Genomic DNA, 21,691 nt, shown 5'->3' on the forward strand with positions numbered 1-21,691 from the left:
CTGGTAAACACAAGTGGCAACAATCAAATACAAATAGAGAAGACATGTCATTGATTGAACACAACCACTCAAAATTGATTTAACCTGTTTCAAATGATGCAACACAACCAATATAAGCCAGTTCAGAGAGCAAACAGGTTGTTGAAGGTGGAAGGAGAAAGTCTGAGAATGGATACTGTAGTCCAGTGCATTGTAGACTGTATACTGTACAATGGACAAATTGTATGGCCCTGAACATTGTGCTTTCCATTTATTAACAGTACTGACTGCTCAATAGATTTTGACTGGTTGCAGGTTCATATCAACAAAGAACAATAATTAAAGTATCACAAGGACAAGTTTGTGAGATGCAGGGTACAGTACTGTAAAAATAGGGGTACAAGGAGGAGGAAGAACAGAAAACTAAATTGCAAAGAGCAAAGCAGAGTAGTAATTTCTGATCAATTTTGAGCTACTATGATAGAACCTGTTTTCGTTCATCAAAAGACAATGAAGGAAAAATATGAATATTTTTTTTGATTAAAAATGTACTTCTCCCTGAGAATAGTATGTTTTGAACAATGTGTTTTCTATTTTTCGGTGTATTGTTTACTGACTGCTTGAGAGTGTATATCATTTTGATCACATTGTTTATGATTTGAGAGCAGTGTTTGATTTTGAACACAGGTAAAACTGTTTTGAGGCGAATGTTTCATTTTGCAAGCGGAGTCAGAGGTTATGTACAATAGTGCTTGAAGATGAGGTTTTGTGTTTAATGTTTTTTATTTTATTTTATTTTTTTTACCTTTAAGGAAATCAGGAAATGGAGCAAGGTTTCAGAAATTGTGGTTTAGCAATTGAGAAAAACTGTAATATAAGGAATTTGAAATTATTTATACTTTTACTTTTGATACGTAAGTATACAAAAAATGTTTTGACTTTTACTCAAGTAGTATTTTACTAGGTGAAACACTTTTAAAGGAGTTATTTTCTGTTAAGGTATCTTTACTTTTACTCAAGTATGACAATTGAGTACTTTTTCCACCATTGCCCCTTTGCTAATATAACAGCCTCCACTCTTCTGGGAAGGCTTTCCACTAGATGTTGGAACATTGCTGTGGGGACTTGCTTCCATTCAGCCACAAGAGCATTAGTGAGGTCGGGGACTGATGTTGGGCGATTAGGCCTGGCTCTCAGTCGGCGTTCCAATTCATCCCAAAGGTGTTCGATGGGGTTGAGGTCAGGGCTCTGTGCAGGCCACTCAAGTTCTTCCCACCGATCTCGACTAACCACTTCTGTATGGACATTGCTTTGTGCACGGGGGGTATTGTCATGCTGAAACAGGAAAGGGCATTCCACAAACTGTTGCCACAAAGTTGGACATAGAAACGTCTAGAATGTCATTTTATGCTGTAATGTTAAGATTTCCCTTCACTGGAACTAAGGGGCCTTGCCCGAACCATGAAAAACAGACCCAGACCATTATTTATCATCCACCAAACTTTACAGTTGGCACTATGAATTGGGCCAGGAAGCATTCTCCTGGCATCCACCAAACCCAGATTAGTCCGTCGGACTGCCAGATGGTGAAGCGTGATGCATCATCTCCAGAGAACGCGTTTCCACTGCTCCAGAGTCTAGTAGCGGCGAGCTTTACACCACTCAACACTTGGCACTGCGCATGGTGATCTTAGGGTTTTGTGCGGCTCCTCGGCCATGGAACCCCATTTCATGAAGCTCCTGACGAGCAGTTATTGTGCTGACGTTGCTTCCAGAGGCAGTTTTATGCGTTACGCGCTTCAGCACTCGGTGGTCCTGTTCAGTGACCTTGTGTGGCCTATCACTTCGCGCCTTAGCCATTGTTGCTACTAGAAGTTTCCACTTCACAGTAACAGCACTTACAGTTGACCGGGGCAGATCTAGCGGGGCAGAAATTTGCTTTGACTTGTTGGATAGGTGGCATCCTATGACAGTGTGTTATGAACCGGCTCGTAGCCCGTAACAAAGAGGGAGACAACGCAGAAATAAAGAAATAATAAACAGATTTATTTAATAAAGTAAACTATATCCAAGTAACAATGGCGTGTGTGTAGTCAGTAGTGTATGTAAGTGGATGCGTGCATAGATGGTGATAATGAGGGGTGTTGAGAGGTGCCAAAACAAATTAACACAAAGAACCCCCAAAATACCGCAACCAAAAACAACAGTATTTCTGCATTGAGAGAGTCTCCTCAGACTATGGGGGGGAAAGGTGTGTTTATCCCCGGGACACACCTAAATCCAGGTGTGTCCCATTCCACTGATGACCCTCCCGGCTTCTCCCACCGACATCCTATTAAGGAAAACAAGTGCAAAGAGAAAGAATTCGGCAGTGGGAGGGTTGTCACACAGTGCCATGTTGAAAGTCACTGAGCTCTTCAGGAAGGCCATTCTATTGACAATGTTTGTCTAATGAGATTGCATGGCTGTGTACTCGATTTGATGCACCTGTCAGCAATAGGTGTGGCTGAAATATCAGAATCCTCTAATTTGAAGGGGTGTCCACATACTTTTGCATATATAGTGTATCTTTATCCCCTTTATCCCCCCCAGGCAGACCCTGCACAGGTAGCTACTGGAAACTGCATATTGGAACCACAGTTATTGAATTTGACTGTTCAACAAAAATAACAAGTTCAACTAGGTTATTGATACCTGTGGTTCTGCTAGTTAACAGGGACCAGTAGGTTATTGATACCTTTTATATCCATTGTATTTCCATTTCCTTGTAGCAATGTGTATGTGTATGTGTGTGTGTGTGTGTGTGTGTGTGTGTGTGTGTGTGTGTGTGTGTGTGTGTGTGTGTGTGTGTGTGTGTGTGTGTGTGTGTGTGTGTGTGTGCATGTGTGAGTACAGTATAGTGTGTTTGTGTCATTATAGCCTGTGTTTGTGTTTGTACATGCTGTGTTTTGTTTCCCCATATACAGTTTTTATGGGCAGATGAATTTATTTTTACACCATTGGCTCGTAGACTGAACACCCCCTGACCCTCTGACCCCCATATCTCTCAGTAACTTTGAGGCTAAATCACGACACCACCGTGGCTGCTGCAGCATGCTGAAACCAGGGTGCTGCAAACACAAGATTTTACAAGCCAGAAACATAAACGCACTAGGCTAGTACCTACAGTATTCATGTCCCTGTATTCAAGTCTCAGTCTTGTCACTACAATGCTAACTAGTAGTATCTTCAGGCACTGAAGTGCTACAAGTGAAGGAAGGATCAGATGGTTGATTATCGTGTTGGAGAAAACAGGTGGCCATTACCTCTAAAAGGAGAGAAAATGTCCCCCCCTCTCACTGTCCTCTAACCCCCCCACGATAAGCCATGCAGATGTTTGGGTTGCTAGGCAACAGGGCAAGGTCCAGGCGAACTGGGAGCGATATGTGCGTTATGTTAATTTAGGCGTAGCAGTGGCAGAGCCGGCGCTCTCATGGAGCCGAGGGCTCAGAGAAAGACCCCTTTTCTCCTTCTTCTACCCCTGAAGGAAGGAAATTAGAAAGGCAGGAAGGAACGGAGGAAGGAAGAAAGAAAGAAAGGTGAAGAGAAGGAGCAGAGGAGTGCTTTTAACCTCTTTGCTCTGGCACGAACATTCCTGCCTTCATATTATGAATTTGGCATCCTGGCACACTTCCATTGGTGCGTTTAAGAGGATTCCCCCAAAATATAATTAACTGAAAATAGCTCTTTCACAGAGCACTAAACGTAAGTCCACAGCCTCTAATGCCAACATTCTGGGATGAAACCAGAGGTTTTTTTATTTGGCATTTTTTTATGATTCCACAGATAACAGACAGAATAGGTAGACGGCAGAACACACACTGATTCCCTACCAAATCAAACCCACCCCAACCCCCCCATGCTCTAACAGAACACACACTGATCCCCTACCAAATCAAATCAAACCCACCCCAACCCCCTATGCTCTAACAGAGCACCACCCCAAAACCAGATTTAAAGCAGGCATGATATACAGTGAGTAATATAATCAAATAATAAAAAAAATTACAAAGATACTATAAAACAAAATGTTAAAAGAGTAAAAATAATGATCCACATTCTAATTTGGGTTGGTTTATGGAGTTAGCTGGGTCCATGTCTTCTACAAAGGATAGGAAAGGTTGCCAGGTATTATAAAATTGCAGATCCCCTAACGGAGTTACGTATTTTCTCTAGCTTGAGATGTTGCATAACTTCCTTCATCCAATGGTTAAAAGTAGGAGGAAACTGATCCTTCCACTTGAATAGTATAAGACGTCTAGCTAGAAGAGTAGTAAGTACCGGCATGTTGCCCATGGATCTGTTTAGACGGGCCTCCTGTGGTGCCCCTCTGGATAATGCAATAAAGCCAGAAGGTTCTGTAGGTCTCTCCAGTATCTTAGAAGACGTCTCAAATTGATATCCAGATATCTGTCCATTTCAGGCATGTCCAAAACAGGTAATAAAGTATCAGGAACCTGCTTACATCGGTCACAAGTGGGATCTATTTATGGTATAATCTGGGATGATTTAGCCTTTGAACAATGCAGCTAATGAACTACTTTAAATTGAATTACAGCATGTCTTAGACATATAGATGAAGAATGTATTCTCTGAAGCACACTATGCCACGCTTTGTCTGAAAGTTGCTCACCTAAATCCTCTTCCCATTGGCTCTTAAGAGAGTTCAGGGAATCCAGGTTGTGCAAGTTTAATAACGCATAGATCAAATTTATGCCCCCTTAGATTTTTAAAAATGTAACCTTTATTTAACTAGGCAAGTCAGTTAAGAACACATTTTTATTTACAATGACAGCCTACCCCGGCCAAACCTGGACGACACTGGGCCAATTGTATGCCGCCCTATGGGACTCCCAGACACGGAGGCCGGATGTGATAGAGCCTGGATTCAAACCAGGGACTGTAGTGACACCTCTTGCTCTGAGATGCAGTGCCTTAGACCACTGCGCCACTTAGGAGCCCATTTTAAAGGGTTCACTTTAAAAATAGAATCTAGAAGGGAGGTAGGTGGGAGTGATGGGAAGTGGCTAGAGTATGAAGATACAAAACTACACAATTACAGGTGTCTAAAGACATGGGATCTAGGAATATTGAACTTTTGTACTAACTGTTCAAAAGATGCAAAATCCATATCAATGCACAAGTCGTTCAGTGAGGAGATCCCTTTTCCACACCAGATATGAAACGCCCGGTCTAATAATGATGGAGAGAATGTATGGTTCTTTGATAATGGGGCAGAAGTTGAAAATTCACTGAGACCAAACAATCACCTGAACTGTTTCCAGGTTTTTGGAGAATGTTTCACAGTTGTTGTTTTTTGTGCATTTGGAAACAGGCTCAACTAATGCAAGTTTTGAACAGAGTAAGGCAGCTAATGAGGTGGGGCCGCAGGATGATATCTCCAAGGTCAACAATTTCGGACCTATAACATCAGGGATTTCTGTCATCCAATATAGAATGATTAATATATTAGCTTCCCAGTAATAATATTGAAAGTTCAGAAGTGCTAGACCACCCTGGGTATGAGATCTCTGCAATACGCTCTTACGTATCCAAGGGTTTTTCTTGTTCCAGATAAAATCAGATATCAGTTTATGGCTTCTGTGTAGATAAAAAAAAAAATGTTGTCAGAAAGATTGGAATGCATTGAAATAAGTATCAAACATTACGTAATACATTCATTTTAATAATAGTGTTAATTATTCTGCCCAAGGAAATATAAAGTAAATCCCAGCATTCAATATCCTGTTTCAGACAGAGTATCAAGGGAGGGAAATTGGCTTTATAGAGATCTTTGAAATTGTGTGTGATCCAAATTCCCAAATATTTCAATTTCTGTGGAGTCATTCTGAAGGGAATATGACAAAAATAAATTTGCATGGCAGAAAGGTTGATAAGCATCAATTACCTTTTTTTGTAGATTATCCTTATACCTGGATATTTACCAACTGTCTTTAGTAGAACCTGGATCTCTGGAAGTTAAAGGGTCAGACATATATAATAGCATGTTATCCGCATAGAGTGAAACTTTCTGCTCTAAGCCACTCTTCGAATACCTTTGATAGTGGTGTTATTATGTATTGAATGGCTAAAGGCTAAATTGCGATGGCCAACAGCTTAGGGGATAGAGGACAACCCTGTCTTGTCCCACGTTGAAGCTGGAAATAGGATGAAAGGTTATTTGTGCGCACTGCAGCCATAGGGGAGAAGTAAAGGACATAAAATTGGGACCGAATCCAAATTGTTTGAGAGTATAAAATGGATAATCCCATTCCACCTGATCAAATGTCTTCACAGCATCAAGTAATAACAATATATCTGGAGTGTCAGATGAAGAGGGATTATAAAGTATATTATAAAGACGTCTGATGTTGAAAAAAGAATGATGATTTTTAATTAACTTTTTATGGCTGCAGGGGCAGTATTGAGTAGCTTGGATGAAAAGGTGCCCATTGTAAACGGCCAGCTCCTCAGTCTCAGTTGCTAATATATGCATATTATTATTAGTATTGGATAGAAAACACTCTAAAGTTTCCAAAACGGTCAAAATATTGTCTGTGAGTATAACAGAACTGATATTGCAGGCGAAACCCTGAGGAAAATCAAAACAGGAAGTGGCTTCTATTTTGAAAACGCCATGTTCCACAGCCTCCCTTTGCTCCAAATACCACTAAATTAGCGGCAACGTCTTTAAAGAAATGATGAAACCTAATAATAGAACCGTGCTTTATCTACCCTGGATACTGGTACCGTCCATAAATAGAAATGAGCAGCTTCATGGTAATGAAATAAAACATTAAAACAAAAGGAGAATGACTCACCAGAACTAAGGCACTAACATTACTTAATAATAACAATATCAACTGATGCCACTGGCAAAGCTATACCGTATCTACAAAAGAGAGACTGAGTCTGCAGTGGTAGACACATTCGTCCAGGTGAACATTCAGCCATTTGCTTCGTCCGACCTCAGTAGAATGTTCGCCTTTACGAAGGTCATTGCCTTATGGGGGTCTTGGAACTTTTCTCGGTGCCGTTGTATATTATACGGACGCCGTGCAGGAAAGGCTACACCATACCGAACATTTGTTCTTCCACAGAGCAGACTCTTGACATCATTGAAAGCAGCACGGTCACGAGCAACGCTGGGAACATCGTCTGGGAAATAGAGATGGATGCTCCATTGCATTGAAGTGGGCCAAATTCTCTGGCACCACGAAAAACATCAATACAATCTTGATAGCAGTGTAGTTTAGCCACAATGACGCAATATTTTCTGCCTGGCTTTCTTGCTTGAGAGCCCCGATGTGAGCGGTCTACAAGGATGTCTTTATCCAAATTGAAGGGCTTCCTTCATTAACTTTGAGACTGATGAAGTGGAACTTGAGCCCGGGTCCTCTGCTACCCCCATGATCCTGATATTGGATCTTCGCATATGACCTTGTAAATGTATGCATTGTTCCTTAAGGTTAGCCACATCAGTTTCAAGCTTCTTAACCGTGGTATGTAGCGTAGTCGTGTCGTCCGAGCACGCTGACTGATTGTTCCATGTCGGAGACAGTTTTCTTAACTGTATCCAGTTCAGTACGAACTATTGCTGTATGCTTTGCAAGTTCATTCTTGACTGCTTGTAACTCCGACTTAATAAAATTAAAGTCCTCACTGAGTGCCTCCTTGAGTTACGACTTGAGCATAGATGTCCGCTCTGAGGGCAGCAAGAATCTCGGCCTTCAAATCCTCGGTGTTCATTTTTTCACTGAGCCCCGAGGGGAGTAGCCGCTGCTCCCACTTGTTGAAGAACTCGAGCTCTTCGTCTTGGGCCTAGTGTTTTCTCTTTTGCCAGTGACTCCGCTGAATTTAAACTTTTGCAGGTTATGTGCCATTTAAGCATTAAAACAAAAATAAAAGTTGAACAAAGTAAAGCACGTCATTCAAAGGCTGTGTTTCCTAGTTATTTTTGGGTCAAAGTGCAAAGAAACTTTTAGATAAATGCAATTTCAGCAGGAGCTCGGAAAAACGTGATCTACTCCATGGCTTCCTCACTAGCGCGGATGAAACCAATTTAACAAAAATTCTCCCAAACCAGGGGCCAACAGAGTTAGGTGGAGACATGACATAAAAACATGTATAGTAGTGATGAAAGTGAAGAATGGTAGGCACACTGAGAGTAATGCAGAATACTATCTATCCAATACATCCAATTTGTGCTAAGTGGTAAGGGGTATTCTTCATCACACCATGGTGTCCATAAGACCATGTTAATTGGTCAAATCATGAATGGTTCAAAAGAAGGAGCCCTGCGATCCATGGGGAGTGGTCAGAGGTTACAACCCTGTTAATGGGGGGCACAGGGAGGGGTGAGGGTTACACATAACTCAAGGAGTTAATCCTGCATTGTCTCAGTTCAGAGGTTAGAACAGCTGTTGGGGGTAGGAGGGGCTATATGATTTTAGGAGAGAACCACTGAGCAATCCCATTCCAGAGGTTGGTATTAAGCCTAATCTATACCTTACGTACGCAACACAAGAAGGCAAGGACGTTCCACGTTCAACGTAGCAAAAACACGCAAATATGTGCAGCGTATTTTTGTAACTCGCCGCCGCCAGTTTGGCATAGCTCATTGCTTTTTGAGTTGTGTACATTCTATCTGGCCACAGTTTCTGTCTGGCCACATTTGACCCTAGGGACTGCTGTTTGGCAGCCCTGCATGTTACTGTATGGCTGTATGTAGGACATGTGTGCATTACCTCATTTGTCCTGATTGTATTATTTTATATATATAGTACCAGTCAATGGTTTGGACACACCTACTCATTCCAGGATTGTTCTACATTGTAGAATAATAGTGAAGACATCAAAACTATGAAATAGCACATATGGAATCATGTGGTAATCAAAAAAGTGTTAAACATTTTTAGATTTGAGATTCTTCAAAGTAGCCACCCTTTGCCTTGATGACAGCTTTGCACATTCTTGGCATTCTTTCAATTGGCGTCATGAGATCGTCACCTGGAATGCATTTCAGTTAACAGGTGTGCCTTGTTAAAAGTTCATTTGTGGAATTTATTTCCTTCTTAATGCATTTGAGCCAATCAGTTGTGTTGTGACAAGGTAGGGGGTATACAGAAGATAGCCCTGTTTGGTAAAAGACCAAGTCCATATAATGGCCAATTCTGAATAAGGCCTTCATGGTCAAATTGCTGCAAAGAAACCACTACTAAAGGACATCAATAAGAAGAAGAGACTTGCTTGGACCAAGAAACATTATCAATGGAAATTAAACCGGTGGAAATCTGTCCTATGGTCTGATGAGTCCAGATTTTAGATTTTTGGTTCCAACCATCGTGTCTTTGTGAGACGCAGAGTAGGTGAATGGATGATGTCCACATGTGTAGTTCCCACCATGAAGCATGGAGTAGGAGGAGTGATGGTGTGGGGGTGCTTTGCTGGTGACACTGTCAGTGATTTATTTATAATTCAAAGCACTTAACCAGCAATAGATATCCCAGCATTCTGCAGTGATACACCATCCCATCTGGGCTATTTGACCAAGAAGGAGAGTGATGGAGTGCTTCATCAGAGGACCTGGCCTCAATAATCACCCGACCTCATCACAATTGAGATGGTTTGGGATGAGTTGGAGTAAAGAAAAAGCAGCCAACAAGTGCTTAGCAAATGTGGGAACTTCAAGACTGTTGGAAAAGCATTCCTCACAAAGCTGGTTGAGAGAATGCCAAGAATCTTCAAAGCTGTCATCAAGGCAAAGGGTGGCTACTTTGAAGAATATAAAATATAAAATATATGTTGTGTCCAAACTTTTGACTGGTACTGTATATATTATTGAAGGATATGAAACAAAAGTAGTTATACAAGTTCAAGTTGTAAATCCTGTTTGTGTTCTATGACAAACGGCTTCATTTTCCTTTAGTTTCCTTTCCATATTCTCTTGTCTTGGCATGGGAGGATGATACCTCCACTAGAACTGACACTAATTTGGCTTGGGTTGTCTGTTCTGCCCCCAAGGCCCTACACGTCTGTCAGGATTTGTGGGAGGGAGAGAGAGAGAGCTTAGTTAGGAGTCTTGGAATGGCAAGAGCCTCCAGGGAAAGACTCTGCTATAGTACAACTCTCTGTCTGTCTGCCTGCCTGTCTGCCTGCCTGTCTGTCTGTCTGTCTGTCTGTCTGTCTGTCTGTCTATCTGTCTGTCTGTCTGTCTGTCTGTCTGTGAGAGGTTTGAAGGGAGGAATGAGAGAGAGAGTGGGAGAGAGAAACAGAGAGAGAGGGAGGGAGAAGGGTGAGAGAGACAAAAAGTGAGTGAGTGAGATAGAAAGGAAGTAAGGATTAAGAAGCTCCTTGAGAGAGAGAAAGAGTGAGAGACAGGAAAACAGAAAGAGAGTAACTCAGAAAGGAAAGAACAGGGAGCTCCTTGAGAGAGAGAGAGAGAGAGAGAGAGAGAGAGAGGGGGGGGGGCGGGGTTACACCAGTGCTGGAACACAACTTTCGAAGTTCAAAGCCTGACGATTCCTTCGCCACTTCCTTTCCCTGTGCGGGGGCGGCGGGCCAGATGGATCGGGTGTGACAGTGTGCAGCTTAGTGCGGCCCGTAATGATGTGCGAAGACCTCGGCAAGAAAGTAGAAATGTTACCCCCCATTTACTCCCTCTCTCCCCCATACAATAAAAAAGTATTTCAGGTTGGCATGCCCTCCTGTCTGTATGTCTGTCTCACTCACGTTCTTTCTCTTCCTCTTTCCCATCTTTCTCTCTTTTGATTTCTCTCTCTCTCTCTCTCTCTCTCCCTCTCCCTCTGCCTCTCTCTCTCTCTCTCTCTCTCTCTCTCTCTTTCTCTCTCTCTCTCTCTCTCTCTCTATCTCTCTCTCTCTCTGTGTCTCTCTCTCTCTGTCTGCCCCCCCCCCCTCTCCCTCTGCAGGTCCCATCCCTCCTTCCTATTCTGTTGTTTAAGCTGGGGAAGGAGTGAGACCCAGACTTGTTCCACGCTGTGCTGTACTCGCTGCCAAACCTTGGGACCCACAAGGTACTTCGTCGTATCCCCAGACACAGGGGGATATCCTCAACGCAGTGGGAAATGACATACTTTTATCTGATATAGCTAGTACGTCAAAAGACAGCCCTCAGTTTTATAGAAGACCTCCAGCTAATGAAATGATGGGGTTTTGAATGTCTCATGCTGGAAATGACATGTTAGTACTGTGGTCAATTGACATATATTCTGATCAAACACTCAATTTGGCTCCATTATCAGTTTAGCACAAATGCTAAAGTGTAAAAACATAATGCGAGGTAAAGAAAAATGTGAGTGTGTGTGAAAGAGAGACTGAGTTTGAGTGTGTAAACGTGCTGAGGAATAGATTACTCAGGTTTGCATCATTGTCTTTCATTGAATAAGATGCAAAGCCTGCCAAGAGAGCCTGCTTTCATGTATACTAATTCATGCATGAGTGTCTTTGAAAAGTGTCATGGTTGTCGTGTGTGTGTGTGTGTGTGTGTGTGTGTGTGTGTGTGTGTGTGTGTGTGTGTGTGTGTGTGTGTGTGTGTGTGTGTGTGTGTGTGTGTGTGTGTGTGTGTGTGTGTGTGTGTGTGTGGGTGTGTTTGTGTGTGTGGTATTCTCCTCTGACGTGTGTGTGGCTGTGTCAGTTGTGTGTTCCCTCCACTGTCCCCTCTGTGTTCTCCCTAAACCCTCCACTCAGTGTTCTCCCTAAACCCTCCACTGTCTCTTCAGTGTTCACCCTAAACCCTCCACTGTATCCTCAGTGTTCTCCCTAAACCCTCCACTGTACCCTCAGTGTTCTCCCTAAACCCTCCACTGTCTCCTCAGTGTTCTCCCTAAACCATCCACTGTACCCTCAGTGTTCTCCCTAAACCCTCCACTCAGTGTTCTCCCTAAACCCTCCACTGTCTCTTCAGTGTTCACCCTAAACCCTCCACTGTGTCCTCAGTGTTCTCCCTAAACCCTCCACTGTACCCTCAGTGTTCTCCCTAAACCCTCCGCTTCCCAAAAATAGTATGTTCGCTGTGGTGGAACGTTTATTTTGATTGGCAATTTTTTGGGCATTTATCAGAGTGCCATCAGGTAATCTGATGTCAGATGTGTCCATGTAAAAAGGGTTATTAGGGGAATCGTTCTTCTTGCAAAGCTTGTAAACCTTTTAATCGAACTGACTATGCACAGTAATCGCATTATTGTGTGCATGTAACCATACTCATTGGTTTGTCACCCTACAGAAACTCAAAGACAGGTGGTTAGCTTTCTCCGGGGCTTTGCTCTCAACAAGGTTGGTGAAACCAGAGAAATCAGCATACATTTTTCATACACAGTTTTTTCACTACACTCATGTTACAGACACACAACATTGACACATTTGTGTGTGTTCCAGGGCTCTAAGGTAGCCTACAAGACTTCAGAGTTCCCAGAGGCAGCACACACACTCCTTCACCTCCCCAAGCAAGTGAGACAACACATTCAACCATCCAGCAACGTTATGGTGTTGACGTTCTGCTTCCTTCCAAGTCTCGATAGATAGGAATTTAGCCAAAAGAACATGTCAAATATTTTGCCCATCGAGTCTTGCTATGCTGTTTTGTCTTCTTGGCCTAACATACGACGAAGTACCTTGTGGGTCCCAAGGCTTGGCAGCGAGTAGAGCACAGCGTGGAACAAGTCTGGGTCTCCTTGGCCTAACATCCCTCTGAGTCCTACCAGGTAGAAGTATCTGGTAGTACCTGTACCTGTCCAATATATCCCACATCTCTTACTACCTTGGTTCTTTCTCCTTTTAAGTTTAAAAACAAGTCAATAAGCAGATAAAGTCATATAATGAAAAAGGAAAGATGAAAAAAATAACAAAAAATACACCTGGTAGGTGCCGTGAAATGTGTTGTTTTACTGGGTCAGCCAAAGTATTACAGCACCCCTGGAGCAAATTAGGGTTAAGTGCCTTGCTCAATGGCACATCGACAGATGTTTTATCTTGTCGGCTCGGATATTTGAACTGGTGACCTTTCAGTTACTGGCCCAACGCACTAACCGCTAGGCAACCTGTATAGCTGAAGTAAGATAGCTGATGTCAGTCCTGTAATACACGCTACAGCGGCAGTATCGAGCACCGTGCCAACTTTCGGGGTTTCGGGAACTCGATTCAATACGGTATTTAAAGTATTCTGTGTGAAACTATTCAACAATACTCACCAAGGACGGTCTCTGTACTGAAACGCAACACCACAGAGCAGTTGACTCAAATAAATCAGAAATTCGTCCCGATCCTTCGAGACAGACGCTTTTGCCAAATTCTACCCCATCTCCAGTTGCCTGCTCCAATGTAATTTAATGAAGCGTGTCATTTATATTAAACGATAAGGAATTCTGAAAAGTAAACCAACACTCAATGTCCTTCTGCCGACTTGCTTTGTCCACATATGCCCCCGGCCACTCTTTCCCATCTCTTCCCTTCTCTGCCTCATTAAAATAAAGTGTGTTTGTTTACACCATAGTCTCCCATTGCGTGTGAAACTGTGAACACTCTTCCCTGGTTTTACACTGGCTGGGGACATCCATTATGACATCCATTATATAGGCCTGAGTGTAAATAGTATTTGATTGAGGCTTCCAGCTCGCGCACTTGAGCTCATCCTGACATACCTGGTGAATGGGCCAGGTGCTCCGCAGGGGGTACCGCTCTGCCCTGACAGGGGGCAGCCTCCGGTCAGACCAGGGGAAAACCGTAGCGGGGATCCCAGGCTTCATGCTGAAAACCTATGAAAAAAACAAACAGCCTGGTCTCAAGCCTGGCAGGTAGGAAGGAACACACGTACACCCGCAAAGAGAGAGGTTCGATAAGATCTCAATGAAGTCACCTGAATTGAAATATAAGGATTCGTTTATAAAAATTGTGAATCAGTTGAGTCAGTTAAATGTATGCAAAATAAACTATCAGGTTAGCTAGGTTTTCTGTAAATTAAGGTTTATGTGATTAATGTTTGTATGTTCCAGCCGGCCTCCTTCTCTCCTATGACCTGCCTGTCCAGACCGACAACCAATCAACTGCTTCCTCCTCAGCAGGGGGAGGAGCTACCAGCAGATGTTAGCCCATGGTTTTCCAAACTCGGTCCTGGGCCCCCCTTGTTGCACATTTAGTTAACTTTTTTTTTTTTTACCCGTTTTCATGGTATCCAATTGTTTTTAGTAGCTACTGTCTTGTCGCTACAACTTACAACAAGGTTTAAAGTCATGCGTCCTCCGATACACAACCCAACAGCGCGCATCCAACCCGGCCAGCCGCACCAATGTGTCGGAGGAAACACCGTGCACTGGGCAACCTTGGTTAGCGTGCACTGCGCCCGGCCTGCCACAGGAGTCGCTGGTACGCGATGAGACAAGGATATCCCTACCAGCCAACCCAGACGACGCTAGACCAACCGGTCGCGGCCGGTTACGACAGAGCCTGGGTGTGAACCCAGAGCCTCTGGTGGCACAGCTGGCGCTGCAGTACAGCGCCCTTAACCACTGCGCCACCCAGGAGGCCCTCACGTTTAGTTTTTTTGCCCTAGCGCTACACATCTGATTCAAATAACCATCTGAGTATTTGAATCACCTGTGTAGTGCTAGGGCAAAAAAATTGCATGCCTTGGGGTCCCCAGGACCGAGTTTGGGGAACGCTGTGTTAGCCACTATCTTTCACGATGTGAGCTCTGTCCCTCTCTCTCTCTCTCTCTGTGTAGACACCTTTCAATTTTTCCCCATCCAGCTCATGTTTCTTCTGTCTTTCCTTCGCTCATGCTCTCTCTGTCTACTCACATTCAATCTTTCTTCTTTTTCTGCTGCCCTTACTTTTTCAGTTTGTATTTGTCTCCTGTCTCTCTTTCTTTCCATCCCTCTGCAATCATCAGTGGCTGTCTGTCATGTCCATGCCTGAGATATTTGGTTCTCTTGAGGAAAGTAACCTGACCATTTCTTCATTTCGTCAGATGTATTATCTTAATTTGAGCCAGTTTGCTACAGCAGGAAAATAATCCTGCAGCAACAGGAATACAATTATTCCGTGGATTGTAATTAAGGGACATGTTTGTAGGGGTTGATACATTTTTGTAAGGGGACATCAAGTCTGAATTTTCAAAGTAGAAATGACAAACTTCATAAGCCTTTTTAAATCTCAAGCACACCACAGGTTTTAAATGTCCTGCACTGCAGGAAAGTTATCCTGCAACAGGGTGTTCAAATGTAGATCCTACATCTGTACACACTTCCAGAGGTTTCATCTGGTGACCACCTGTGATGCACACAACAGCCATGTTTCAAATTGACAGTTGGTTGTACGCTACAGTAACAGTCTAAGGCATCCTCAACATGCTCCACACACGGTTTATTTTAGCAGTCCATTCATCCCAAGTGTTTTCTATATGAGAGTTTATTTTCTTAATGAGTTTGTGTACATACAGGCTTCCACCTGCCAGGCAAAACGCCTTCCATAAAAACTCTACACCAAAGAGTGTTTTTGTGTGGGATGATCTTCGATCTTTGGAACATGTTCAGTTATGTTCATATGAACATGTTCAAAGATGGACGACCTACGTCGCATGTTTCTGTTCATTTGTACACATACTGTGCTGAAACACATGGAGATGTATGCACATAGACTGTCAGTCTCCTGACCATTCAGCCTTCAGAGTGGCATCGTGCCCGTCTCCTATCACCGGCCTGGCGAGGGGTCAGGAGGCGAGCTAATCACGCCATCCTACAGATGTGTGTGTGTGTGTGTGTGTCGTATGAATGCTTGCATGTCTTTCTGTTTATCTGAGTTTGCTGTTCAGTTTATGGTCATGGTTGCAGTATGAGTACGGTTGATTTGCGATCATGTTGCTCTCATACAGATCCTATTAAATTACTAGAGGGGCTATGTCATCAACCCTAAACGTTCCAGGATGGGGTGAAAATGGTAGCCATATTGGTCAGAGAGAAATCTATACCAGTCTAATTGGAATGAATGGCAGTAGAGGCATAATCCTGATTTTACATATGTAGGAAAATAAAAGTAAGGCATGTGATATATATCAGAAATTGTGTAATAGAATTATTGTCATTCTAAAATATTGTCATATAGCAGTTTATACATGTTTTATATCAATCTTCTGTATAAATAGTTTCTATAATACATGTAAACTGACTATACATTTCTAAATGTTTGTTTTTGTGGAAAGCTGAGAGTGCTATCATGTGATACAATATCAGTACTTGTTGCATTTACAACTTGTCTAAATCCCATCATCCACTGATTTCAACCAGTGTACTGCTGTGGCTTGACTGCATTGTTTGAATGGAATGTTGGCATAAGTGGAGGCTGCTGAAAGGAGGACGGCTCATAATAAGTGGCTGGAACGGAGCGAATGGAATAGTATCAGACACACGGAAACCCCGTGTTTGGTGTACCATTCCGCTCCAGCCATTACCACGAGCCCGTCCTCCCCAATTAAGGTGCCACCAACCTCCTGTGATTGACATACTGGCAGTATGGCATATCACATGCATACATCTAACGTGTACATGTGGAGCACGTGGGGATGTGTGATACTTACTCCCCAGCCCGAAGTGTCCCCTCTTGAGCCAGTGAATAGCTAGATGTTCTTTTCACATGGCACCACCTGGTGAGATGCCTCAGAGGAGGAGTCACGTGCTCGCAGGGTATCGGCCGATTGTGGTACTTGCTAAGCAAACAGCATGACATCTTTTACACATGCAAATATAATTATTTACATTTGAGTCATTTAGCAGACGCTCTTATCCAGGGTGACTTACAGGAGCAATTAGGGTTGAGTGCCTTGCTCAAGGGCACATCGGCATATTTTTCACCTAGTTAGCTCGAGGATACTGGCCCTATGCTCTTAACCGCTAGTCTACCTACCACCCATTCCTCTAAAACTGCATGGCTAGCTAACTACAAAACATACAGTGCAGATAAATTCTTCAAATTCATTATTTTACACAATATTTTATCACAGCATTGGCAAACCATGGTTGACCAACCCCCTGACCCAAATGGCTGGCCTTTATCCCATCATAAGAAGGTTCATGTCCATTCTTGCATTCTAATTCCTAATTCTATGTTTGCTGTGCGGTTATGCTTGTTGTGTGTATGTGGTTCCTGTGTGGTCATAGTTGCTATGACCGTGTTCATTAGGGTAGTCGGACGGAGCTGGAGATGCAGCAGAACGGGAGTCCAGAGCTGCAGTACCAACAACACTGTGCCTGGCTCTGGTACACACACACGCACACACACACACACACACACACACACACACACACACACACACACACACACACACACACACACACACAACCATCCAGGGAAAGATTAGGAGCAAGTGACCATAATACCTACAGTATTCCCCATTGAGCTGTAATATAATGAGATAACTAAAGAAGAACAGCACACATGAAACCACACACACACACACCTGTCTTTAAACATGCCATTATATTCCACTATAATGTAGCCCATCTTCCAACAGAGCACATTTCATTGGTCCCTGCAGCAGACTGTGACCTATTTAAAACTACAGAAGAACAGGGGCTGACTTGACCTTTGTGGAGATGGTCATTTTCTGAATCACTTCCTCTGTGGCCTCCACCATAAAGCCTTGTCATTTCATCCCTGTCCCTATAATCAAAAACATCTCAGCTCTTAACATAGATTACTCTGCCCTTTACTGCTGGGGAAAACACAAATACCTGGTCAAAATATATTTACTTGTTTCTGTCACTGAATTACACTACAAGATTGACAATAGTTTGTATAGTTGTTGCATACAGTTTCACCCAGAGCAACTTACATTAATGCTTGCATACATTTTCCGTATGGGTGGGACTTGAACCCACGATCCTGACATTGCAAGCACCACACGCTACCAACTGAGTCACCCAGGACCACTTTTTTACTATTTATGGCTGGCACTGTGATATGAGGAAAATGTGCAGCGCAGATTCTTCCAGAAAGATAACTGATAACTTATATAGTGCACTATTTTTGATCAGGGCACATGGACACACAGGGACACACACACTGTACTAACCCTGGCCTGCACTCCTCACCCCATGGTGTAGAGCCCCACCCTTTAACTCAAGCCCAGATGATCCACTGTCTAAGCTCTCTAGACTGGTGATTGAATGACTGGCTGGCCAAGACACAGCGCATGGTAGAGACAGGAAGGCTCTGTGCATCATGTGCCAAGCAACACATCCATCTACTGTGTGCATGTGAATGTGTGTGGGCACACACACACGCACACACGCTCATTCCTATACGATATGTGTACATATACACTGTATATGCATACACACACACACACACACACACACACACACATTCCAGCAGGAACATCGGGGTTAGTGGATGCTCTCACTGGGGCAGACATCCGCCATTTCACCCAGCCATGTGAGTGATGTTCTGTGCTCTGATGAAAAGAGACAGTGTGTGTGTGTGTGTGTGTGTGTGTGTGTGTGTGTGTGTGTGTGTGTGTGTGTGTGTGTGTGTGTGTGTGATCATAAATCAGGCATGAGGAGATGAAATGTCCCCCCATCCCCCCCTCCATCCAGCAATAGACTCTAAATTATCCTCCTCTATCCTCCTTGTCTTCTGCCCCCTCTTTTCTCCCTATATCCCCTCTCTCTCTCCCTCTATCCCCTCCCTCCATCTCTCCCTCTATCCCCTCCCTCCCTCTATCCCCTCCCTCTCTCTCCGTCTATCCCCTCCCTCTCTCTCCTTCTCTCCCTTTATCTCCCTATATCCCCTTCCTCTCACTCCCTCTCTCCCTCTATTATCTACTCCCTCTATTCCCTCTCTCTCCCCTCCCTCTATCCCCTCCCTCTCTCTTCCTTTATCCCTTCCATCTATCCCCTCCCTCTCTCTCTCCCTCTATCCCCTCCCTCTCTCTCTCCCTCTATCCCCTTGCTCTCTCTCTCCCTCTACACAGCTGACCGATGTTGTCAAATCTGTGGCAAAGTGAGTCTGTCCCCCGTTTGTCTCCTTGGCACTGCCATTGTGTAATTGACATTGCCATTGAATTTCAAACTGTGTTTCAGATGTTTGCATTCACAATGTAACTTTTTGCAATGATATTAACGTTACAATTATGCTTTGTGATTTCACCAGTTGTTTGTCTATTGTTTATACATTTGGTCTCAACCAAACAGTGGGACTATTCTAGACTGGGCGAATGCCATCCTTCAAACCCTTGATTAGTTGAACCAGGTGGGTTAATACAACACGATGGAAGAGCACTGGCCCATAGCCAAGCTGTATGGTTGACGAGGGCGATCAGTCCTGCTACGGTTGTCATGGTCATCCGGTGCTACACCTGTGTCTTCGTGGCAACAGGGGCAGTCCGATGGTGCAGGGAATCTCTCTATCTTGGCTCTGAGTGGTCTGGTTGCGGTGCTGGACAAGTACAAGAGCAACCTGCCCACTGACACAGAGGGAGGGCTTGGGGAAGAACATACTCCACACGTTATGGGAGCATTGTATTTTACAGCACCGGTACTTACCTGTTATTTACTAGGAAATTATGTGGTGTCAAGGGGTATGATGTGGTGTCAAGGGGTATGATGTGGTGTCAAGGGGTATCATGTGGTGTCAAGGGGTAAATTATGTGGTGTCAAGGGGTAAATGATGTGGTGTCAAGGGGTATCATGTGGTGTCAAGGGGTAAATGATGTGGTGTCAAGGGGTAAATGATGTGGTGTCAAGGGGTAAATGATGTGGTGTCAAGGGGTATGATGTGGTGTCAAGGGGTAAATGATGTGGTGTCAAGGGGTATCATGTGGTGTCAAGGGGTAAATTATGTGGTGTCAAGGGGTATCATGTGGTGTCAAGGGGTAAATGATGTGGTGTCAAGGGGTAAATGATGTGGTGTCAAGGGGTATCATGTGGTGTCAAGGGGTAAATGATGTGGTGTCAAGGGGTATCGTGTGGTGTCAAGGGGTAAATTATGTGGTGTCAAGGGGTAAATGATGTGGTGTCAAGGGGTATCATGTGGTGTCAAGGGGTAAATGATGTGGTGTCAAGGGGTAAATGATGTGGTGTCAAGGGGTAAATGATGTGGTGTCAAGGGGTATGATGTGGTGTCAAGGGGTAAATGATGTGGTGTCAAGGGGTATCATGTGGTGTCATGGGGTAAATTATGTGGTGTCAAGGGGTATCATGTGGTGTCAAGGGGTAAATTATGTGGTGTCAAGGGGTAAATGATGTGGTGTCAAGGGGTATGATGTGGTGTCAAGGGGTAAATGATGTGGTGTCAAGGGGTATGATGTGGTGTCAAGGGGTAAATTATGTGGTGTCAAGGGGTAAATGATGTGGTGTCAAGGGGTATGATGTGGTGTCAAGGGGTAAATTATGTGGTGTCAAGGGGTAAATGATGTGGTGTCAAGGGGTAAATGATGTGGTGTCAAGGGGTATGATGTGGTGTCAAGGGGTAAATTATGTGGTGTCAAGGGGTATCATGTGGTGTCAAGGGGTAAATTATCTGGTGTCAAGGGGTATCATGTGGTGTCAAGGGGTAAATGATGTGGTGTCAAGGGGTAAATGATGTGGTGTCAAGGGGTATGATGTGGTATCAAGGGGTAAATTATGTGGTGTCAAGGGGTAAATTATGTGGTGTCAAGGGGTAAATGATGTGGTGTCAAGGGGTATGATGTGGTGTCAAGGGGTAAATGATGTGGTGTCAAGGGGTAAATGATGTGGTGTCAAGGGGTATGATGTGGTGTCAAGGGGTAAATTATGTGGTGTCAAGGGGTATGATGTGGTGTCAAGGGGTATGATGTGGTGTCAAGGGGTAAATGTTGTGGTGTCAAAGGGAATGATGTGGTGTCAAGGGGTAAATGATGTGGTGTCAAGGGGTAAATGATGTGGTGTCAAGGGGTAAATTATGTGGTGTCAAGGCATACTAGTTCTGAATAGTGCCTAGTGGTGCTTGTATAATGAATTTGAAGAAAAAACAACCAAGTAATTCAGGCTCAAGGTCAGGTTAGGCAGAACAGTCAGGCAGGCGTGTACAGAGTCCAGAAAACAAGCAATGGTCAAAACCGGGAGGACTAGTTAAAGAGAATAGAAAAAGGCAGGATCACGGGAAAAACACGCCGGTTGACTTGGAACATGCAAGACGAACTGGCACAGAGAGACTGGAAACACAGGGATATATACACCAGGGATAACAAGCGACACCTGGAGGGGGTGGAGACAATAACACAAGGACATGTGAAACTGATCAGGGTGTGACACAAACCAGAAGGAATCTATTGTTTTACCTCATCATTCCATGTATGAACTGAAGCAGGACTGCTTTTCTCACTGAGTGTTGCTGTAACTCTCTCCCTCCTGTGTTGTGTGCTGTAGGTGTGTCCTGAGATCCTGGCCCCATCCACCTGGCTGGCCTTGGTCCAGGACACTCTCCGCAGTATCGTCAGCAGGGGTTACAAGCCCAGAGGACAAGTCTTCCCCTGGTTCCTGCACGTCAGCACTGTACAACAACAACCTAGCTCTCCTATAAGCCTTATTGAGACGTCACCCAATCACATAAATCTTGCTATATTATTCACTATGGGAATAAAACAAAATACTATTGACATCTAGAGGCTATAGAAAAAATATTTTATGCTCTATAGTTTTAATGC

The 21,691-nt window shown here is 43.8% G+C and overlaps 1 pseudogene; it reads left to right on the plus strand.

Moving 5' to 3' along the window:
* The window catches only part of LOC149973256 (focadhesin-like), a 39,990-nt pseudogene that overhangs the window by 14,439 nt on the left and 3,860 nt on the right, over positions 1-21,691 (plus strand).

This window comes from Oncorhynchus mykiss, chromosome 21, assembly GCF_057628025.1.
Source record: "Oncorhynchus mykiss isolate SJ-2025 chromosome 21, ASM5762802v1, whole genome shotgun sequence".
Classification (NCBI taxonomy): Eukaryota; Metazoa; Chordata; class Actinopteri; order Salmoniformes; family Salmonidae; genus Oncorhynchus; species Oncorhynchus mykiss.